The sequence below is a fragment of the Scardinius erythrophthalmus genome (genome assembly GCF_964197995.2).
Source record: "Scardinius erythrophthalmus genome assembly, chromosome: 7".
In the NCBI taxonomy this organism is placed as follows: Eukaryota; Metazoa; Chordata; class Actinopteri; order Cypriniformes; family Leuciscidae; genus Scardinius; species Scardinius erythrophthalmus.
In genome coordinates this window covers 48,462,788-48,486,872 of record NC_138227.1, presented here as the reverse complement: position 1 = coordinate 48,486,872, position 24,085 = coordinate 48,462,788, and positions in this window count along the sequence as shown.

Below are 24,085 nucleotides of genomic sequence, written 5' to 3'. Positions count from 1 at the left end.
GCAATTACTCAACTTTGTTTAATGTGTTCATAGAACTCACAAACATGTCAACGGCAACAATAGTGACCGGTGGGATAACCCATTGTATCTACATACTAATACACATAGGCTAACTGTTCTACCTTACTATCTACCTAATTTTACACACACACACACACACAGACACACACACACACACACACATGTCTGGTTTACTATCTTTGTGGGGACTCTCCATAGACGTAATGGTTTTTATACTGTACACACTGTATATTCTGTCCCCTTACACTAACCCTACCCCTAACCCTACCCATCACAGAAAACTTTCTGCATTTTTACATTTCCAAAAAAACTAATTCTGCATGATTTATAAGCTTGTTTACCCATGGGGACCTCAATTTAGGTCCCCACTGTAACACGAGTCCCCATGAGTCTGTGTGCATTCAGGTTGAAGTCCCCACCGGGATAGAAAAACAGGTACACACACACACACACACACACACACACACAGTCACGTCTCTTCTGATGTCTGATCTCCACACACACACACACACACACACACACACACACACACACACACACACACGACCTTGGCAGCGTTGACCAGCCTCCAGGCGTTGAGCAACCCGAAGCCGTACATGTGGCTGTGATGGAAACCTGCTCCGTTCCTTCTCCAGTCCGCCTGCGCGTCATGCTGAACACACTAACACTAACATTAACACTACCAGTAGAAATAATAATACAACAGCTGCACCGTTTTTCTCATTTTATTACTGATTGGTAATTCATCCTCAATAAATGTGCGAGAACTTTTAAGTTACATTAGTTAGGCTAGTATTATTTTTTGCAGTGATATTGATTTTGTTATTGAGAATTGTTAAATGTCAATGTTCTCTAAAATTTTTATATTGTAACAACCTTATTTCCAGCAAGAAATATTTATACAGTGATATACTGTCATGAAATAAAATTACTTACAGTATATTATGATTTTGATTGCCTGCTATACACACAGAGAGAGAGAGAGAGAGAGAGAGAGAGAGAGAGAGAGAGAGAGAGAGAGAGAGAGAGAGAGAGAGAGATCAGAAAAATGGTTTACTCCTGCTGCTCCAAACCATACAACTTCAATCATTGGATATGACGAGACACGGACATGTATGTGTCATGATTCGGTCTGATCTGCTGAGGTTTTTTTGTCTTTTGTCTCCGTTGTCTGCGTGCCTTTGTTGTCTTTTGAGCAATCTCTCATGAAGCTCCGTGCCGGAGCGCGTTTTGTTTTCAGAGAAACACGTGATCAACGAAAACGTACTCGGTTACAACGTAACCTCGGTTCTCTCTAGAGAGAGGAACGAGTACTGCGTAGAATACGCTAGGGGAAAATCCTTTTCCACGAGAATACTGAAGCCAAAAAATTATCCTTAATTTTGTATTAATGTAAAACGCAGCGCCTATTGGCTGGTCTGCTGGCAACTGCTTAAGCCTATCGAGCGAGACCTAGAGTGACGTCAGACCCAATGAGGGCGCTTCGCGCCCTCTGCGTCACGTCCCGCCGAAACGGGCGTGGCTTAGGTCTATAAATACCGCTCGCAGGCATTATATCTCTGGTTTTTCATAGTCGAAGCAACCAGAGCGCGTGCATGCACGGCAGGATACGCAGTACTCGTTCCTCTCTCTAGAGAGAACCGAGGTTACGTTAGTAACCGAGTACGTCCTCTTACGAGAGATTCTCTCGTACTGCGTAGAATACGCTAGGGGAACCTACTGTAAAACGCCGTGCGTGCTGGGATCTGATACCATAGACCAGGGGTCGGCAAATAACTATGGCCGCGGGCCAATATTTTTTTTAGGCAGTAGGTGGCGGGCCAGCTACACGTAGCTACACAAATTAAACTGCTTAAAATACACTCTGTATTCACCCGCTTTATATTCCGACCTGACGGTCCGCAAAATTTAGATCTCACTTCCAGAATCTCACATTAAAATGTCTCTAACGGAAAGAGAGAGATTAAGTAGCCTATAACAATTATAAATGCTATACAAATATTGTGTTCGTGTCAATATAAATATTAGGCTATTTTAACATTGTAGCCTACTGTCAGCAGAGAAAAAATGTCACAGAAAAAAATAATAAAACTTAAATAACAAATAAATAACAAATCACTCAAGCAACATAAATAAAAACCATATTGCCCTACTGACAAATGAAGAAGGCTATTTTCTGCCAAACTATTTCAAACATCCTTGCAAAAAAAAAAAAAGAATGTTGCTGACTGACAATGGTTTCAGTACCAAACAGCTCCTCAGATCTAGGTGTAGGCTACAGGTGGTCAGAATGAAGTGCGAATGCGCTGTCAAAACATATCGGGAGTGGGCTATTGTCAGTCAGACGACCGCCCACTCCGTCCAAACTACACCAGAGTTCTGACCGCTACTTAGGCTATACTTTAAAATAAAGTCCTGCACGGGTTCGGGTAGCCGACGGGTAACCCGCAAATTTTGCTCAAACGGGTGAAAAATATCCAACTGTGTCGGATACGGGTGCGGGTCAGGTCGGACACGGGGGAAACACGGGTTTAAAACAATCACATTCAAACGTAAAAAATATATGCATATTTTTAGAAACACATCTATAAAAATATGCCTGTATTTCAAGTTTATAAAATAATTTAAAATCCACATCAGTTTATTTGTGCCCACGCGCCACGCCTTCCCAGGAATCTACCTACTTTCAGTTTTAAAAATTCCTCATAACCGCGCGCGCGATCTGCTTGCACTGCAGTCATCGAGATGGATGCTGAGGATTTGAAGAAAATAATAGCTAGTGGAGATTGTAAAGTTGTCGACAATAGTCATCAAAAATCAAGTCCAGTGTGTGGGAGAAATTTGGAGTTATATCTGAAGAAAACAATATTGTGAAAGGCTTTGCTGCATTTTCGTGTTGGATAGCCGCAAATGTGGAACTTCATCGCCGAGGAAGCACGCAGATAACTGTGGTAACAAAGCAGTTCTATCGAACAGTATTTTTCAAATTTAACACTGTTAAGTAGGCTATGTGTGGTGTGCAGCGGCGCGTGTTTGAACCCAAAATATAATATTCAGAAGTAAACAGTGTAGCTGACTGAGTGTTTTATGTCAGAATGTTTATTTTTAAATCACAACCAAGAAAACAATATTGTCAGATTTAGGCGCGCGGCCACGGCTTTTCTCAAGTGTTGGAAGAGTTTTGTGCAGAAGCATAGTGCAAATATTTTTTATCAGGTAATACACATTATTTATCAGTGTGTTATACCCGAATAATTGATCTGTTTAAAATGATTGGTATATCTGTTAGGTGTTAAATTAAAATTCAACATTAAAATTCATCTAAACCTGTTATTTATTTTTTCTATTTTTGATCTGAACGCACAATCAGAAAATCGGAAAACGAGTCGTTATTCGTTTTTTCATTTTAGTTCAGGAAATAAATAATGGAAAAACAAGTTGTTTTTCATTTTTTTATTTGTGGTTTTAATAAAAAAAAAAACGATTGAACGAATGATATGCGGGGCCTATTTGTAAACCGTTATTGTAAAATAAAAATAGGCTGATAAAAAAAAAAAAAAAAAAAAAAACGGACTTCCAAAATAATCCGGCGGGCCAAAAAATATTGCTGGCGGGCCAGTTTTGGCCCGCGGGCCGCCTATTGCCGACCCCTGCTATAGACTCAAGGGCGACAGCCCGGAGTTCATACAGTACACAATCACCCAGGGGACTCACAGGGAATCCTGGAAGAGGAGGGGTTTAGCCACTATCTTCCTTTATGGCAGCATAGAGCAAGGACTGCAATACTCAAATAGCTGCATAACTGACATCGTCAGTTTATGAGATTTGGCCATACTAGACCGACAGTAGTCTGGCCTGTAGTGCGGGAACCTCTAGGTTGTAAAACCTTATAAATGTAGACGGAGAGGCCCAGCCTGCCGCCATACAAATATCTCGCAAGGCAATCCCACTTGACCAGGCCCACGATGAAGCCATGCTTCTCGTGGAGTGCGCTTTGACACCCAGCGGGCACTGCATGCCCTTGGTTGTGTAAGCTAGCGCTATTGCGTCCACTACCCATCTGGATAGGGTCTGTTTCGAAGCGGCTAGTCCCTTAGAACGCCCGCTGAATGAAACAAAGAGCTGCTCCGTCTGTCAGAAAACAGACGAGCGAGACACATAAGCTCTTAACGCCCTGACTGGGCAAAGGGAGCTTTCGTCCGTATTTCCTTCAGTGACCGGCAGAGCAGACAGGGAAATGACCTGTGCTCTGAACGGTGTATTGAGGGATTTAGGAACATAACCGTGCTTAGGCTTGAGTATAACTCTAGAGTCATTCGGCCCAAATTCCATGCACGTCGCGCTTACTGAGAGCGCGTGTAAGTCCCCTATGCGCTTCACTGAAGCGAGAGCCAGAAGAAACGCCGTCTTGAAAGACAGGTGTTTAAGATCAATCTTCTGCAAGGGCTCAAATGGATGACCTTTCATGGCTTCCAGTACCGTAGAAAAGTCCCATATAGGGACTGTGGGAGGTCTGGGAGGATTCAGTCTCTTAGCTCCTCTAAGGAAGCGAATGACTAAATCGTTCCTTCCAATAGACTGGCCAAGCGTGGTCGAAGAGAACACTGCTATGGCCGCTACATAGACTTTGAGCGTGGAAGGGGACCTGCCCTTATCCAACAGCTCCTGTAGGAAGGAGAGAACCTCCGTCACACCGCAATGCAGGGGTGACACACCACGAGCTGTGCACCAGCTAGAGAACACTGACCATTTTGAGGCATAGAGACGTCGCGTAGACGGAGCTCTGGCCTGTGTGATAGTGTTTAACACTCCCTGTGGGAGGTCAGCGGGTACCCGTTGATGGCCCACACATGGAGGGACCACAGCTCTTGGGTGAGGATGCCAGATCGAGCCATTGGCTTGAGAGAGGAGATTCCTCCTCAGAGGCACTGGCCACGGGGCGGTGCTCGCTAACTGCATCACAATTGGGAACCAAGGTTGGCTCATCCAAAGTGGGGCTACAAGCAGCACTGAGCATCCTTCTTCCCTGACCCGTTCTACCACCTGAGTCAGGAGGGAGACGGGGGGAAAAACGTAGAGAGGACGGCGAGGCCATTCGTGGGTCAGCGCGTCCTTGCTCTTCGAGAAAAATTCTGGACAGTGAGCGTTTTCTAGAGACGCGAACAGGTCTACTTCCGCTCTGCCGAATTTCTTCCACAGCAGCTGGACTGTCTGTGGGTGCAAAGACCATTCCCCTGTCGGAACCTGGTTCCTGGACAGTCTGTCTGGTCCTATATTTAGGAGCCCTGGCACGTGCGCTGCTCTCAGCGAGAGCAGGTTGCTGCGGGCCCATGTCAGGAGGCGCTTGGTTAGCCTGTACAGAGTCAGGGACCTGAGGCCGCCCTGGCGTGATTGGTACCAGTCTTTTGCCTCCCAAGGTTTCAAAGCTGCAATGCACGCTTGATTGACCTTGAAGCGAAGCCGATCGGAGGCCCACGCTGTGCGTGGTACTCTCTTTCTGAGCCAGAACTGCAGTGGGCGCATGCGCAGAAGGCCCAACTGGAGAACTGAAGATGCTGAGGCCATCAGACCTAGCATCCTTTGAAAATGATTTGAGAGGGACTATCGCGCCGCAGCAGAACGAGCCGGCTGCGCGCCGAATGTCCAGTGTGCGCTGAGATGACAGGCGTGCTGTCATTAGCAGCGAGTTCAGCTCTATTCCCAAAAAGATATAATCTGACTGGGGAATAGCGAGCTCTTTTCCCAGTTCACTGCGAGACCGAGATTCTCGAGGTGATCGAGTAAAATGGTCCTGTGCTCTACGAGCTCCAAGTGAGATTGGGCTAGAATCAGCCAGTCGTCCAGATAGTTCAGCACTCGTATACCCTGTAATCTGAGGGGTGCGAGTGCTGTGTCCATGCACTTCGTAAATGTACGGGGTGCCAGGGACAAGCCGAAAGGCAGGACTGTGTACTGATATGCCTGGCCCTCAAAGGCGAATCTCAAAAATTGCCTGTGACGTGACGCTATCTGTATTTGAAAATACGCGTCCTTTAGATCTATTGACACAAACCAATCCCCTCGGCGGACATGCGCGAGGATTTTTCTGGTTGTGAGCATCCTGAACTGGCGCTTCAGAAGCGCTCTGTTCAGCTGCCGCAGATCTAGTATGGGTCTGAGACCCCCGTCTTTCTTGGGCACCAGGAAGTATCTGCTGTAAAGCCCCCCTTCGCTTTGAGATTGAGATAGGGGTTCTATAGCCCCTTTGCTCAACAGTTTCAGAATCTCGGCTCGAAGTAGATGAGCTACTTTCGATTCTACCGTGGTCTCGACGCGCGCCATGAAGCGGCGAGGGCGCCGGCGAAACTGCAGCGAATAGCCTTCTTTTATGATGTTCAGCACCCATCTCGAAACCCCGGGAAGCTTTTTTCCCACGCAAGTGCGTGAGTAGCTAGGGGCTGGATGCGAAGCACGCTCTGATCGGCTTGCGATACAGCGGCTTTTGTGTGCTGTGACATAAGCGTCGCGCTCATGACATCTGAGGCAGGGGGCGTGCTGATAACAGCGGGCAGAATGCCCGCGCTCGACTCCTCTGCAGTGTCTAACTGAGAGGGGGAGGGCTGGGCTAGTTTCATGTCTGTGTGTGGGCGTGGGCGCGGAGCAGCAGGCACATACACCACTTTTACAGCATTGCTCGCGTGAGCAGAGCGTATGCATACTGGTCCTGTATTTACAGAGACCGTGAGACATGTGGGAAGTAGCGTTTGTGGGCACTGGGTAGTGGGTACGTTTGCTACGTTTAAAGCGCAATCGATCTGAGTCGATTTTATGTGCGCGAGCCCTGTGTGAAGGGCTGTGTTTGTGTGTAGGAATGGGCACTGAGTAGTGGGCATTTTTTCTACACATGAAAACACCGTCGGCCGTGGCCGGGACACCAGAAAATACACTCTTTAAGGGATTTATCTGGGTAGCCGTAAAATGGCTTTTTTGTGCAGGCAAGCGGGCAATGGAACCGACTTGTTGGCTGCTAAATACGCTGGATCAGTCACATTTCTTGGAACTGGACGAGCGGCAAGGTTTGGGTGCAGGCGAGGGGGTTGTACAACGCACTCGTTGGCTGCAAAATACACATCTGCAGTCGCCTCTTCAGGGAACTGACAGAGCGAGCATTGACGGCATAATTTTATTTGCCGGTAGACCCGGGATCGAACACGGGTCTCTCGTGCGGAAATCTGTGAATCTGCCACTGGCCCACAGGGGAAGACACATAAGATTTCAGTCAGCGTGAGTATTATCAGAGAGCGTCAACATGCTGGCGTTTGTTTGCAGGCGTTTGTTTGCAGGCGTGCGTGTAACAACAGGCTCGCTCACTGCAATAAAGACATTTCCAGTCGCCTGAATTTCAGAGGGGAATGAGAAATGTGTGAGAAATTGAGATCGGCCCGGCCGCAGCGGGACTAAAACACTCTTTTCTCCTTTCGCCAGTGACGCACGGGAACCATAGAAACGGTGTCTGGGTGCAGGCGAGCGGGTTGCACAACGCGCTCCTCTGCTGCAAAATGCACGTCTGCAGTCGCCTTCCAGGGAACTGACAGAACGAAGCATTGGCGGCATAATTTATCTGCCGTTAGACCGAGATTCGAACACCGGTCTCCCGTGTGACAAAACCTAGGATTCCGCCACTGAGCCACAGGGGGGAAACACAAAGGCTTTCAGATGCACGAGCATATAAAAGAGCGTCAACATGTTTTCTTCGGCGTTTGCTTGCAGGCGTGCGTGTATAAAAAACAGGTACGTTTGCTGCAGTATAGACATTTCCAGTCGCCTGATTAGGGAACTGAGACATGTGTGAGAAATGTGGTCAGTCCGGTCTCGACGGGACTGTAAACACTTTTCTCCTTTCGCCAGTGACGCACGGGAACCATAGAAACGGTGTCTGGATGCAGGCGAGCGGGTTGTACAACGCGCTCGTCGGCTGCAAAATGCACGTCTGCAGTCGCCTTCCAGGGAACTGACAGAACGAAGCATTGGCGGCATAATTTATCTGCCGTTAGACCGAGATTCGAACACCGGTCTCCCGTGTGAAAAAACCTAGGATTCCGCCACTGAGCCACAGGGGGGAAACACAAAGGCTTTCAGATGCACGAGCATATAAAAGAGCGTCAACATGTTTTCTTCGGCGTTTGCTTGCAGGCGTGCGTGTATAAAAAACAGGTACGTTTGCTGCAGTATAGACATTTCCAGTCGCCTGATTAGGGAACTGAGACATGTGTGAGAAATGTGGTCAGTCCGGTCTCGACGGGACTGTAAACACTTTTCTCCTTTCGCCAGTGACGCACGGGAACCATAGAAACGGTGTCTGGATGCAGGCGAGCGGGTTGTACAACGCGCTCGTCGGCTGCAAAATGCACGTCTGCAGTCGCCTTCCAGGGAACTGACAGAACGAAGCATTGGCGGCATAATTTATCTGCCGTTAGACCGGGATTCGAACACCGGTCTCCCGTGTGAAAAAACCTAGGATTCCGCCACTGAGCCACAGGGGGGAAACACAAAGGCTTTCAGATGCACGAGCATATGAAAGAGCGTCAACATGTTTTCTTCGGCGTTTGCTTGCAGGCGTGCGTGTATTAAACAGGCACGTTTGCTGCAGTATAGACATTTCCAGTCGCCTGATCAGGGAACTGAGACATGTGTGAGAAATGAGGTCAGTCCGGTCTCCACGGGACTGTAAACACTTTTCTCCTTTCGCCGGTGAGTGACGCGTGACGGTCCGCTCCAGACATCCCATGTGAACGGCGCGGTTGCGCGGCTCGAACAGAGGGCGAGCAGGTATCATCCCCCAAGCAGGCAAGGCAAGCGGGCGAACCGGCGAGCTTTGCGGCTTGGAAGGGCGGAGGAGCAGTCTCGGAGAAGGATGCCAGGTGAGTCCTCAGAGTCACCATAGGCAGTACCTAGCTCGCAGTGAGGGCAGTCGCCGTCAGCGAGCGCGAGAACTGCGTGATCCTGAGGAAAGGGGCGTCTTGAAAAAGACCCCCGGCTCTTTTAGTGCAATGAGAGTGTGTGTCGCGGCGGCGAGCACACACACAAGGCACAGTAGAAGAGAAAAGGATACAGCGCCGGATAGCGCAGCAGGAAGGCGATGAAGGCGGCGCGGCCAGCAGCTTCTCGACTCGTCCCGCTGAAGTGCTTCTTCAACAGCGCGGCTTCTTCTCGGATCCAGCGATGTGAGTTGCTTCGCTGAAGGATGAAAAATCAGAGATATAAAGCCTGCGAGCGGTATTTATAGACCTAAGCCACGCCCGTTTCGGCGGGACGTGACGCAGAGGGCGCGAAGCGCCCTCATTGGGTCTGACGTCACTCTAGGTCTCGCTCGATAGGCTTAAGCAGTTGCCAGCAGACCAGCCAATAGGCGCGCAAGCTGCCTCGCCTATATCTGTATGCTGCCGCAACGCGTTTTACATTAATACAAAATTAAGGATAATTTTTTGGCTTCAGTATTCTCGTGGAAAAGGATTTTCCCCTAGCGTATTCTACGCAGTACGAGAGAATCTCTCGTAAGAGAAACGAAGCCTCACTTTCTTTCCAGTCACGTGAATGTTTGAACCCAGACCACTACTCTACAGGTTTTTGGAAGTTTAAGTCCATTTACTAACATTTATATATATATATATATATATATATATATATATATATATATATATATATATATATATATATATATATATATATATATATATTATGCCTACAGCCTATGTCACATGATCATATATTCTGACACATAAACAGCATAGAAACCATAAAATAATTAGACCAACAAGCAACTCTGTTGGTATTTTTATTTCTGTATAGTATTGATATAATTGTTACATTTATTTTATTGCCACACTTTAATATGTTAATTAAATTATCAGAAAACTGAACATTTAGCGTTGTCAGGCTTTTATTTGTGCTTGATAGATAAAACAATGGCGCTGCGCACTCAGCGAGATGGGTCTGTCTGCGGACTGCAAGACTGAGGGCGTAACTTGAAGGGGGCGTAACTTGAAGGGGGCGTAACTTGAAGTTGTCCAAATCACAACCGAATCACACGAGATGTCAGAAGAACGAGATTTTGTTGGCAAGACGGCAGCTCGTTTAGAGGGTTCAGAGACCACGGTAAGAATATTTTCCACAGATAACCGTGTAAGAAATGTTCATACAGTATTGCGTTATTAGCCGGTTGTCCTGCATCCTTAATAAACAAGCTACAGTTAGTCCAAAATGCCGCCGCTAGAGTTCTAACTAGATCAAGAAAATATGATCATATAACACCGATTTTATCATCCCTACATTGGTTACCTATAAAGTCCCGTATTAATTACAAGGTATTGCTACTGACTTATAAAGCCCTAAACGGCTTAGCTCCAGTCTATTTAACCGATCTTCTATCGCCCTATAATCCATCGCGCTCTTTAAGATCACTAAATTCGAGGCTTTTGGTCATACCTAGGATATCCAGATCCACCAAAGGAGGGAGAGCATTTTCACATTTAGCACCAAAACTCTGGAATAGTCTTCCGGATACTGTTCGTTGCTCAGACTCACTCTCCCAGTTTAAAACTAGATTAAAGACGCATCTCTTCAGCCAGGCATTCATATAATACTTTTAATCCTACAGTTAAATCCGACCTCTAGTTCATAAACGCCAGAGGAGAACTGGCCCCCGACTGAGCCCGGGTTCTCCCAAGGTTTTTTTTTCTCCATTAGGTCACCTGATGGAGTTTTTCGGTTCCTTGCCACTGTTGCCTTTGGCTTGCTCAGTTGGGGATATTTGGGGATATTTAATTGAATTAATCAATCAACGATACTATTGATCAGCATTACCGAACGTAGACGTTCCACTAGAAACAAACATCGATGTATTGTTCTAATTTATTACTGTGAAGCTGCTTTGATACAACCTGTGTTGTGAAAGCGCTATATAAATAAACTTGACTTGACTTGACTTATTGTGTGTTTTTTTTGGTACTGTTTCTGGAGTTGATAATCTATTAAAAGTTTTTATTTATTTAAAACTAAACCGTCCTCGCTTGGTGTTGTTAAGTATTTTACTGGCTGGCGTGGTAATAATAATGCTGCCTTGCTCTTGGAATTGGCGTAAAACGGCTTTCCTTGGTATAAAATGTACATGAACACCCTCCAATTTCGAACTTGAATGCAATGAGCTCGAAATCACGATTTCAAAAGTTGTAAAGATCACATTTCTGATAGCACGTGAAAGCAACATAAGTTAACTAATGGCAGGCAATAAAAACAATATAAGCTAGCTAACGTTAGCCAGGGTAAACATTAGGCTAATTCGGGAGCTCACTCTGTAACATGCAACGTGTAACGTGTAATGTTATTTATTTCCCCTCACACATTGCTGCATTCAGAATAATGCAAGTTTAGTTGTGATTACTTGACGGGTGCCTTTTTACATGAATGTACCGCAGTATTTCTGAAGATCTTGTTCACCAGAACAATAAATGTTAATGTTTGTGATCATTTTAATTCTTATTTTATTTTCCTCTAGCTTCATTCAACAGTTTAAAGTATCTTAAAAAATCCAAACAAATGCCAGTTGTGCAGCAAAATGGGAGATTTCTACATTTGTGTGGGCCACAGTTATGATTCAAGTCAAGGTTCTAGTGCTAAAATTATTTTAATTATCATAATATAACATTCACTTCTACATTAGACTAATGCTTTTTGTTTTAGGCAATAAGTGTTTCTTTTCATTTCTGAATTGTCTTGTTATGGTGGCAAATTAAAGGAGTAGTTCACTTTTAAAATGAAAATTCTGTCATCATATACTCACCCTCATGTTGTTTCAAACCTGTATGAATTTCTGTCTTCTGCTGAACACAAAGGATGATATTTAGAAGAATGTCAGTAACCAGACAGTTTTTGGGTCCCATTGACTTCCATAGTAGGGAAAAAATATATACTATGGAAGTCAATGGGACCCAAAAACCGTCTGGTTACTGACATTCTTCTAAATATCTTCCTTTGTGTTCAGCAGAAGAAAAAAATTCATACAGGTTTGAAACAACATGAGGGTGAGTATATGATGACAGAATTTTCATTTTAAAAGTGAACTACTTTAATATTGAGGAAACAGTGCTACCAGAAAAGTTCATATTTAAAAAAAAAGAAGAAATGCAAACATGTTTTACACTTAAACTTTTCTTTTCTTTTGTCAACAGGTGTGGTAAACTGGAACTCCTTTTCAGGGGAGTATAAAAGGACCTACCGCATTCCCTATCTGATCTCCCGTTGCATTCAATGTGATGATTTGTACAAAGACTGTTAAAGGAGAACTCCGGTCAATTTTAACATTGAGCTCATTTTTTGTCAATTTGGAGTGCTGTCAGTACAGAGAACAACGACAAAAATCGGTGTTGTCTACACCGTGTTATCCTCTTTTTAAAATTTGCACCCTGTTGACTTCAATGGGGCAAGTACTAAACCTGCTTTTAGCCTCTTAACATCCTTGATGTGTCATTACAAGTGTCCAGCCATGTGAGGGATTCCTTCAGAGTGAACACGGGTGAATCTGACTGCAGTAGATGTGAAAGATATGGATAAAAATTGTTAATTCGGCCAGCGCTCATACCTGTATTTACATCCTGTTTTCGGTCGAAGTCCACAGTAATCGATTGTCGAGTTCACGCACATAGGTTTAGTTACCTATGATCACGAGCGTGAACTCGACAATTGATTACTATGGACTTCGACCGAAAACAGGATGTAAATACAGGTATGAGCGCTGGCTGAAATATTATAATTTTTATTCATATCTTTCACATCTCAACCCAACTCATCCCCTTATATAACTAGGGCACAATACTTTAATTACAACAATTCATACTATACCAATCCTGCTGATTTCAACACTCAAACACAAAACACTCAATCATACACAAACTTACACGCACAGTAATGTATATTCTAACACACACACACATAGCCTTCCTTCTCCACCCTCATGGTAATCTATCCCAAAAAACTCTTTTTTTTGTCTTGTCAATTACTGTTTTTATTTGTTTCATGTTGAATGTGTGATACATGCTCTCTATATATACTTTTTATAATCTCAAATAATCATTGTTTACTGTACGTTTTATGTTCTTTACACTTTGTTTGGGTTTTGTATCGTGTGAGGTTTTGACAATATTTGTATAACACTTTTTGAAAATTTAATATATAAAAAAGGATGTTAAGAGGCTAAAAGCAGGTTTAAAACTTGGCCAATTGAAGTCAACAGGGTGCAAATTTTAAAAGGAGGATAACATGGTGTGTACAACACCGATTTTTGTCGTTGTTCTCTGTAATGACAGCACTCCAAATGTACAAAAAAATGAGCTCAATGTTAAAATTGACCGGAGTTCTCCTTAAAGGATACTGGGAAAGTGGACAAAGAGGAAAACCTAAAGGGTTCTACTCTGAAAAGGATTTTGCTGGATACTGCTGCATGGACTGTTTTTATGTGGCTGGAGGCACAATCTGATTTTCTATGACAATATTAGTGACATAAATTGTGGATTGGGTTTGCATAAACCCTCCTTGTGTTGCCTTTCAATAAAAGTTTTTTTGTGATAAGTTTGCTTGTAGTTAATTTGTCTCAAAGTATCATAAGATATTTGACAGTAGTGCATTTAACTGTTTATTAGTGTTGTCAAAAAATCGTTTGTCAGCACATCAGGCAATATGACATGAACAGATATTTAAAATTATTTATTTAAAACATGAAAAGATGTTTAACAATATTTATTTAAAAAATAATGTTTTAGACAAAGCCAAATTTCAAAAGAATATCTATATTAGTACTTGCTCCACAGTCTAGTTGAGGTGGGACAATTAGAAAAAAACAATACATTGCAATATGGTTTCTAGCAATACATTATCAATACCTTGGCAGTGGCATAAATGCATATTGAAACTTGCTTTACTGTATACAGACAAAAACAAGCATTTTGAAGATGTCATCTCAAAGGTTTATGTTCTTGAACAGCTAAGAGTCAGTTTAGTGCACTGCATTTGAATATGTTCAGTTAAACTTATGCGAGATCGATTAAGAAGCATACGAAACTAATCGCATACTTTTCTCTAATCGCTCTCACGGTCATTTGATGTCATCTCGTCATATCGCGGAAGTGGGCGTAACTTGAAGGGACGTGGCGGAAGTGGGCGTAACTTGAAGGGACGTGACGTAACTTGAAGGGGCGTGGCTTACGGCGTGACGTAACTTGAAGGGGCGTAACTTGAAGTGGGCATAACTTGAAGTCTTGCGGGGTGCAGACAGATACTATTGCACTCAGCTGCTCATAAACATGGCTGCTGTAAATCTGACCTGCCACAAGATGGCGCTGTTTTCAACACTCTTGATTCACATTCAAGTGAAAGCCTCAGTGCTTCATGAGGCTTCATTTGCCCATCCCTAACTCCAAGTGCTGTTTTGTTCTTGTTCATGTTTTCATAACCTGTTCTCGTCTTGAGCTTCTCAGGTTATAAAATAGCAGCAGGCAAAAATGAGAATCTAGAGAGAATCCTTTCTCTCCACTGATGAACATCAAAAAATGAACACGCTTGAACATTCTTTTTCTGAGGTATATATACCCTAAAGTTAACCACATGTATTTTTCCTGTTTCGGCCACCTTGGGTTCTCCCAGAGGGACCAGGGAAAACATAGTCTTGTGACTTTTATGCTTAGTTTGTAACATGCCATCCTGCAAGGATGTAGATAAGTTCTCTTGTGTCATTCTTATCTTGTTTCGTTGTTTCCTTCCATTTTTCTTCTTGTGTGTCTGTGTGCGTATGTCGTATGTCTGAGTTTATTTGGAGGTACATTTAATACTATCCATGATTCTGATGTGCAGATTGTTGAGAAATGTAAATTTTTGGGTGTGACTCTTTCTCACGATTTGAATTGGAGCTCAAATACGACTAACATTGCTAAGAATGCGAGACAGCGCCTCTTCTTTTTACGTAGGCTTCGAGAGGCTTTTCTCAAAATACTAAGATTCGTAGGCTTTACTCAAAATACTAAGATTCTTTTGAACTTTTATTTTTGTGTAATTGAGAGTGTCTTAACCAGTAGTATAAATGTGTGGTTTGGCAATCTCACTTTAAGAGAGAAGAGGGCTTTGAACAAAGTGGTTCGCTCAGCCAGCAGGACCATTGGCTGCACTCTGCCATTTCTGGAGGCCACATATAAAGCTAGACTATTGAAAAGAGCTTTACAACTTGCTAATGATGCCTCAGGCCATCCTGCAAGGGCCTTTTTTGAAATGCTTCCCTCAGGGAGAAGGTATCGCTCGGTCAAATGTTCCACTGATCGCCATTTAAATAGTTTTTTTCCCCAAGCGGTGATCACTTTAAACCAGTGGTTCTCAACCTTTTTTGGGCCAGCGCCCCCTATCCAATATCCAGGTCCCTGAACGCCCCCCACCCCCAAACTACTGAGCGAGCAGGAATGAGTGAGAGTTAATAGATGAAATAAGTGCAAAATTGTCTTTTGTTAATACAACTGAACTATACTCAACAGTGATTCATCCCCCCCCCAAAAAAAGTTATAAATTGCATTGACATAGCAATACCAGTATTTCTCACAGGATTTTGGTAAATCTCTGGTGAGTGGACCTCAGGCCTTCTAGGGGGGTCCGGGGTCATGCCCCCCCGTAAGAAAATTTTGTGCATTTTAATGTTAAATTCATCAATCTGGTGCACTTTGAGAGTTCAAAATTAAAAGTGCCAACCCATATTCAGTGTACAAAGAAAAATTTAAACCTCTTTTAGTTGTGTCTGTCTACATTCCACTACTACATAATAATAGTTATAAAATTAATCCCATGACAGTAATTAACAAATTTAACAAAAACATAGTCCTAACGCTTTTTAAATAGCCCACTTACAGTGTTTATTACAACTACTAAATGCTTAAAATGAAAAATTTAAAAAATTTGTGAACGCCCCCCATTAACACGTGAACGCCCCCCTTTCAAAAATCTTGCTTCCAACGCCCCCCGTTGTTCTCTGAACGCCCCCTGGGGGGCGGTACCGCCCCCGTTGAGAACCACTACTTTAAACAAAGCATTTTTAAAATAGGCTTTTCAATTTTCTGTATAGATTTTTAATGTATAGCATTTTACTCTTAAGACTTTATGTGGCATTTGCTCGTTTGTCTTTTGTGTTGTGTCATCGTAAGTGTCGACTTTGCACTTTGAGCTTCTTGTACATTTTTTTCCAATGTGGTTTCATACTGCAAATGGCTAATAAAGTGAATCTGAATCTGAATCTGAATTGAAATAAATAATTCCTACAACAAAGTCCAAATCAATGTCCACTGGGCCAGGAGAGCACTTCTCAGCAAAGACTGATTCTAGCGTCAACAGTGAAAAAAATAAAAATAAATAAATCAACTCCATAATGGATTCTAAGTGACCAAGGAATGAGAGCAAAATAAACATTTCTGTTAACTGCAACTAAATCCGTGTCTCTCCCCGACAATATATACTCAATATCTTATCAATATCTTTAAAAAAAGTGACAGTGTACCTTTTAATAGAGGAATCAATGACCGTATTGGTATCATTGGTGATACTGGCCTTCATTCAGACTACAACTATTTAAAATACTGTTATTTCTACATTCATCTGAATAATGTCAAAATATAGATATGATTTCACATTTTACCATTTGGTGTCATTAACTGTGATTAAGTGCAGAAAAATTAGCAATTAATAACTTTTAATTGATCAACAGCCCTGACATATATAGATAAATACAAGTTTTAATAGTGTAGTTGTATATGACATTGGTCTACTTTTACACAGTCAGTCCAAATCCGATTATTTGTGTATCCGATTGGAATCTGGTTTACCATAAGGCAAAACCTAGAATTTTTGGTATCGTTAGACTCGGCAAGGATTCAGGAATGTAAGGAGATGACTCCCATGAAAATAAGTCAACCACACCCAGTTATAAGCATTTGAAAATGTAATTAAATTTTTGAACGGAATGTCGATTAAGTGCATGTCGGCATGGTCTGAAGATGATCTGGTTCCATTTTCGTGAAAATTCTAAAAATCCAAATTTCATAGAATTCAAAATGGCGGACAAATTTTCATGACGAAAAATTACGTCATATGATGTAGTCAAATCATCTTGAGGAAAGGATTCAGAGGAAAAAAATATTTTGTTTCTAGCCCTTACGGCAGGGCTGCCAACTCTCACGCTCAATGCTCACGCAATTGACACTTTTCACACGCTCTTACGCCACACATCCATTTTCTCACGCACAGAAAATTTGCGGAGCAAAGAGGTACTTTTAATATTAAACTAATTCTCAGCTCTTAGATTCCGTCAATTATATTACGAAATTCAGACAAAAACACATTTTGGCGCTTGTAAATGTGACGTGACAGATCGCTGAGCGCCTCAGTTCAAGTGCACGTGAACCGATCATCTGTTACTTTTTTATTTAAAGATGCAGTACAACTTACCGAAAATACACTCTAAAAAGCGCTGGGTTGTTTCCCTAACCCAAATGTTGGATCTAGGGTTGGGTCAGTTTGACCCAACGTTGGTTTATAAATGTCAACCCAACGCATTGGGTTGTAGAAGTAACGGTTGGAGATGCTTCTGCCCGCCCTTTCAAGAGCTGAGGACGACGGACAGGACACGCAACTTTGCACTGCTCCAAGTAAGTTGATTTATAACATCAAACGGTGAGATATAAACCACATAAAGTTCTGTTTAATTGTCTTAGTTATAGGTAGTTAGCTTGATTACTGATGGGAACGCTATTTTGAGCCTGGGTCGTTTAAACTAACGTTACATAATCACTTTTGAACTGCTGATATTGAGGTCGTCAAAAGGCATATTTACGATTGAATTTGCATTGTTTAAGTAAATGGCACTTCGATATGTATGAAATGTTCCCTAACTATTTCAAATTTCCATGCGAGAAAAGTAGTTTTGAAACAAGCTATAGCTAACTATTAGCTGCTAATAGGCTAATATGGCCATAGTTCGGCTATAAGACGGACAGTCCGGTTTTTTTAAGGGTCTGTCCGCCATCCGGCGCAGCTTTGAGACGGACGCTCATTTGTCATTTATACAGCTAACCTAGGATTGTTATGGTGAGTTTTCTTTTAGTTATATCTTATTTTCGGAAATGTATGTGACGAGTTTACAAGCTAATTAAGTCTCAAACGCCGTCTGTAAAACAGGAAAAAACTTGATTACACGAGTAAATAACTACTTTGACCGAATATATCTGTGTTAAACCCCATGCATTTTATTTTACTGACATAAGCCTGTATTTGGCGATAATCGCCTGTTTTTGCACTCGTGAAGTTCAACATGAAAGCTGCAGCCTCGTTAAGTTGACCAGTGTAGCAGATTTTATTTTTCTTCTTTTGTTTGACAATTTCATGTGAATGCATTTGAGTTAAACAGACTTTCTGCATGGCCTGTCGTGCAGGCAGGTGTTTTAAACCAGTGCTTCTCAACCTTTTTGAGTCGCCACCCCCAATTTAACATGCGCTGCTGTCCGCGTGATCTGTATTTGATCTGAGGAGTCGTGATCTGTATTTGTTTTTCATGCGGGTCAGCGCAGAACATTTCTTTTTCGCACAGATATGTGGATGCAAATGGAAACAGGACATCGGTTGCCGCTTTTGACAGTGCCGAGTACTCTGTTGCTACTGACAACCAGAACTCTTCCAGTGCGCATGCCGAGAAAGCAGTCTGTTATGTGAGATCAAAGGAAGATCTAGCAGGGCTTCCTCAGAGCCGTAGAGAGAGAGAGTTGCGACAACTCCATTGACTACAATAGAACGTTTTTTTTACAGCAATGGCGGCTTGTGGAGCCTCTCAATAGTTCCCGGAAGTAGCAGCAGCGCGGTAGAACAGACCGTTTGTGATGGACTTTTATAAAAAGGTAAGACGTTTAAAGAATACGATTGTATATTATCAGTACATCTGAATCAAATTAACTTGTATTAAAGCATGCTAGTTGATTATTGCTCTCTAAATTAGTAGTTTTAGGGGACGTTATCAGATAAAAGATATCATCCATAAAGTTAGTAGCGCATAACAAACCACGAACAGCCTATTAATGGTTAAACCCGTACTTTTAATGCAGTTTTATCCTTTGTTGTGTAATAAGAGGGAAAGGCTTCTAAACAGGGGTTAAATATAACATTGGGGAGTGTGATATGTGGAAGTGATAAAATGAGAATATCCGTTTCATTCCCCATTAAATGCGCAATAACAACAACAAAAATCCTTATTTTAGATTGCATATTTGAGTAACAAAAACGTATGGGTGGAGTTTTTTAGACATTGTGTTTCTGTTGACTATTCTGTAGGCTGTCTATATTATGTTTCAGCTCAGCTGATTTTTGGATTGATGGGAAAGGGAAATAGAAGTTTATTTGTGAGATTAAAAACAATGCTTAAAAGCAGCAAGCCATTTTAAAAAACAAATCACACTAGACTAAATGGGGAATAATACTAAATACCACAACATGTAATATATACTACTACTGTATATAATTTGTCCAGTTTTTGTCTCCTTTATCTCTTTCAACACAAGAAGCTCAAAGGGATTCAGTGGATCATGAAGACTCCCTGCACTGACGCTGTACCCTCACCATCAGTTTCAGCATATTTTCTCCTCTCTGTGTGTCAGACACCATAAGAACAACATAGAGGAAATGACAGACAACACGCTTGACGTGCAGTTTATTAGACATTTATAAATCCCATTGTGCTAAATCAATGCAAAAGTATATATATATATATATATATATATATATATATATATTAAAACTGATGTGATATTAAACATTTCTAGTGTTTAAATTCACCTGACATGGAAAGTGTACCAACCTACCCATGATACTTGAAAGCAGTTTTTACCAGTATTTGAGAGAGATCTTACAACCCTTTTCACTCATCATTAAGGCTCCTCTGGACGATGCATTATTTATCATGTATACTGTAATTACTATAATAAAATAACCAAATAAATAGATTTTATAGATTAAAGAAATGTAGGTCATGAATTTATCAAATTATGTTTAAAGTAAATAATGCACATACATGGACACTAATGAAATAATGTGTGTGTATAATCATGCTTTGTTTGAAAATGTAATATTATACATTAATATATTATGTATTAATTTATACAGTAATAAGTGCATGGGGTGCATAAGCATTGTAAACATTAAGATTAATGAAATTTAATTTAATAAATTCTACATTTTACTTGTTTGCAATGGATTTAAGACAATCACCTGTTACCTGCAAGTCTCTGTCCTTGTGAAACCATAGTGAACATTACGTGATATATAACATTCTAGTTTAAGAACAAAAAAAAGTCAAGTCATCTTCATTTATATAACGCTTTTAACAATGTAGATTGTTTCAAAGCAGCTTTACAGAGATACGCCGTATAATTAATGGTAACAGAGATTGTTTTGGCTTTATAGCGGTTCTTTAATATAGTTATTTTCCAGCTAAAGTTAATGTTCATTGATTCGCTTCCGTCGCACTGATCATTTGTTATTAAATTAGGGGCTGCTAAGACGACACCATTCTCTCTACACAGACTTTAAACGCGAACCTAAATGAAATACTTCAAAACAACTGCAACATGGTTTTTAACCAAGGTAACGTTAGCCAGAAATATGTTAACAAACGGCAGGCAACGCTGGTTGACCACTATAAACATTAAATACTAGCAGATTTTTATCTTTTAAAAATAACATTACTGTAACTACAAACACATACTACATTCACATATCAGTGTATTATATAAATATTGTAAATCAATTAATTTATTGACTACAAACTACCAAAAATCAAAGTTCTGCTCTCTAACTCCATCGATTTGAATTGCCGCTGAAGCACTTCCTGGAACTATCTGAGGTCTGCGCGAATCACGTGACAACTAAGCATTTCGAACTTCCGTTGTCGCAACTCTCTCTCTCTATGGCTCTGGGCGTCCTGCAGCTCTGATGACAGGTGATGCACGGTGGAGGTGGTGAAAGGCTGACGTATCCAGTCGTACTTTTCCGGCGTCAACATTCGGGAAGTCACAGTCTTCACTGACCAGAATCTGACCCGCACGGATCAGAATCGCATACAAACGCCGCGTTGATACAATGAATTTTGGACAAACGATGAAGCAGAAAACAACTCTCTGTTTGAAATTATTTAATTTAATATGAATGTAACAACGCTTACTTTTATAATGTTTAAGTAGCCTAATGTTTAAGTTTACGTTCTGCGATTTCAGACTGTCTGTGAATGCGTCTGCTTTCTGCAGCCCCCGCTGCTCACAGCAGACCGAGAAAAACCCTCTCTGATGATGTGTGAATGACGAGGGCAGATATTATGAGACTAGTAGACAGTTTAGTTGTTGTTATTTTTGATGTTGCCTTGTTACGGCCGACAGTAACTGGTTTTGAGTAATAAAATGCCTGTTTGAGACCAACCGCTTGTCGTCCTTCTAACGTCCAGGCGGAAGCTACATTCATTTATATTTTTCCAAAATGATTTGTCGACCCCAGAAATCATCTCGCGACCCCAATTGGGGTCGGGACCCCAAGGTTGAGAATGGCTGTTTTAAACAATAATTTGGTTGAAATAACATGAACAAGTTGAACCTAAACGTTCTCCTCCCCTCTCCCCTCCTCTTCCTCTCTCTGCTCCCCCTCCTTCCATCATCCTCCCTTCATCCCCTGCTCCCCTCCATCTCTCCCCCCGCTCTATTCCCCTTCACACACCCCTCCCCTGCTCCTCTACCTCTCTCCCACGCCCCCCTCTCATCCTACCATAGAGAGTTAAAGGAGGTGTTCAGGTGTTAATTTTTTTGCAAATTGGACCTTATTTCTAGCATGAAATAAGTTAATTTACTCACCTAAACAATTTGGTGTAACTTGCATTCATTCAGGAGATCTACTCACAATTGTTTGGGTGAGTAAATTAACATATTTCATGCTAGAAATAAGGTCCAGGTTGCAAAAAAACAGAACTCAACTATAAGCAATCAACTATAAGTAATCAAATATTTATTGAGTGTCCTTTTTCTTTGTCTTTGTCTTTCTGATAGATGGATAATTTTGTGAAGGACAAACTGTCTGAGTGGAACCTTATTAATTTAATCCCTGCGTTTGAAGGTATGTAACAATCCATTTCATTTTTAGAATTAAACACCATGCCAATTTTCTTTCTCTTTCTCTCATGTGTAATACTGCATAGTATTGTAAGTACTGGTTGAATAAATGAATGTTGTGTATTTTGCAGCCAATCAAATTGCAGAGCAAAGCTTCTTCCTCCTGGGTGGAGACGACTTGGTCACCCTGATACCACAGCTTGGGCCCCGGCTGAGGTTTCAGCAGCATTTAAAAAAAATCATTGAGGTACGCTAAGGATAAGACCTAGACAAAATGGGCTTCACGTGTTTCAAATGTAAAATATGTTTAGGCAACAACTTAAGAACATTCTTTACACATCTGAAAATGAGGCATAACATTTATTCCACCCCAAATTATTTCCAGTGTGGTCAGACTGGGTGCCATCGGTCTTTTGACCGCATACGTTCTTTTAGGAGACACCTTTTGGGGCATGTTGTTGAATTTGAACTAGAGCATGAAAGCTTTGTTGAGCCTGCTCAGTCAACTTTCTTAGATCCACACTCTAATGAATTATGTGAGGTGGGATGCAGTGGATTGTGTGAGGTGGAAGATAGTGAGAGTACAGTGGAGCAGTGGGATGAGCTTGAAGATGAAAGTATAACAGACAGAGTTGCTCTCTTCCTGGCTAGGCTGAGGTCGAAATCATCACAAACATTCAGTGGAATTAAGGATGTGGTAGAAAACACCTCACACCTCATCAAAGACATAGTTGGTAACCTGAAAAGAAAAACTGTCTCTTTTTTAAGAGCGATAGGACAATTTGAGAATCAAAACGCGACAGAACTGTTGGAGCAGTTTGAAGCAGCTGCTGAACCTTTTCATGGGTTTGAATCAGAGTACAAGCAAATGAAGTATTTTTCTCAGTCTGGATACTTTTTACAGCTAGAGGCAGTACCTCTCCCTGGCTTTTCCTATACACAAGAAACTGATGGAGTGACAGGAACTGTGAAACAAGTGGCTGTTCGGGACACTTTTCAGTATGTTCCACTAAAGCCTATGCTAAAACTGATCTTGGAAACTCCTGGAACAATGGAGAAAATCAGTGACTGGCGAAAGCTTGAAACTACAGCCCTTGAGGATTTTAGAGATGGTGAAGTCTTTAGAACCAATCACCTTTTTTCTGAGGAGTTCTCTGTTCCACTCTTAATTTATTGTGACGATTGTGAAATGGTAAATCCACTAGGCTCAAAAACATCTGTCCACAAACTTGGTTTTATCTATTCCACAATTAAATGCTTGCCACCAGAGTATCTCTCGAGCTTAAAGTCTCATTTCTTGTTGGCAGTGTACAAGTCTGATGATGCGAAACCATATGGGATGAATGCTGTTCTACAGCGAATTGTGGGTGACATTAGAGACATGGAGGTTAATGGTATTCTCATCGAGACCCCACATTTCAATGGCACTGTTAAGGTTGGAGTGGCTCAGGTCTGTGGGGACAACCTTGGGCTCAACAGTATCCTTGGTTACACAGAAAGCTTTGGCGCCAGTAGTGTATGTCGATGGTGTAGGGTGCACAAACAGGTTTTGAGGGTCCAGACTTTTGAGGATCCTTCACCATTGCGTGATAAAGTGAACTACCTCTCAGACTCCCTACTAAACAACCAAACTGAAACTGGCATCAAAAGAGAATGCTGCCTCAACAAGTTGCTGTTCTACCATGTAACTGACGATGTAACTCCTGATGTAATGCATGATGTACTTGAAGGAGTTGGTGGTTATGAGATGAAGCTTGTTATCAATTCTTTAATTGAGCAAAAACTGATAACCCTTGAGCAGTTAAACTTTAGACTGACCAGCTTTGATTATGGGTTTAGTGATTGCCGCAACAAAGCATCAAGCCTCAAGA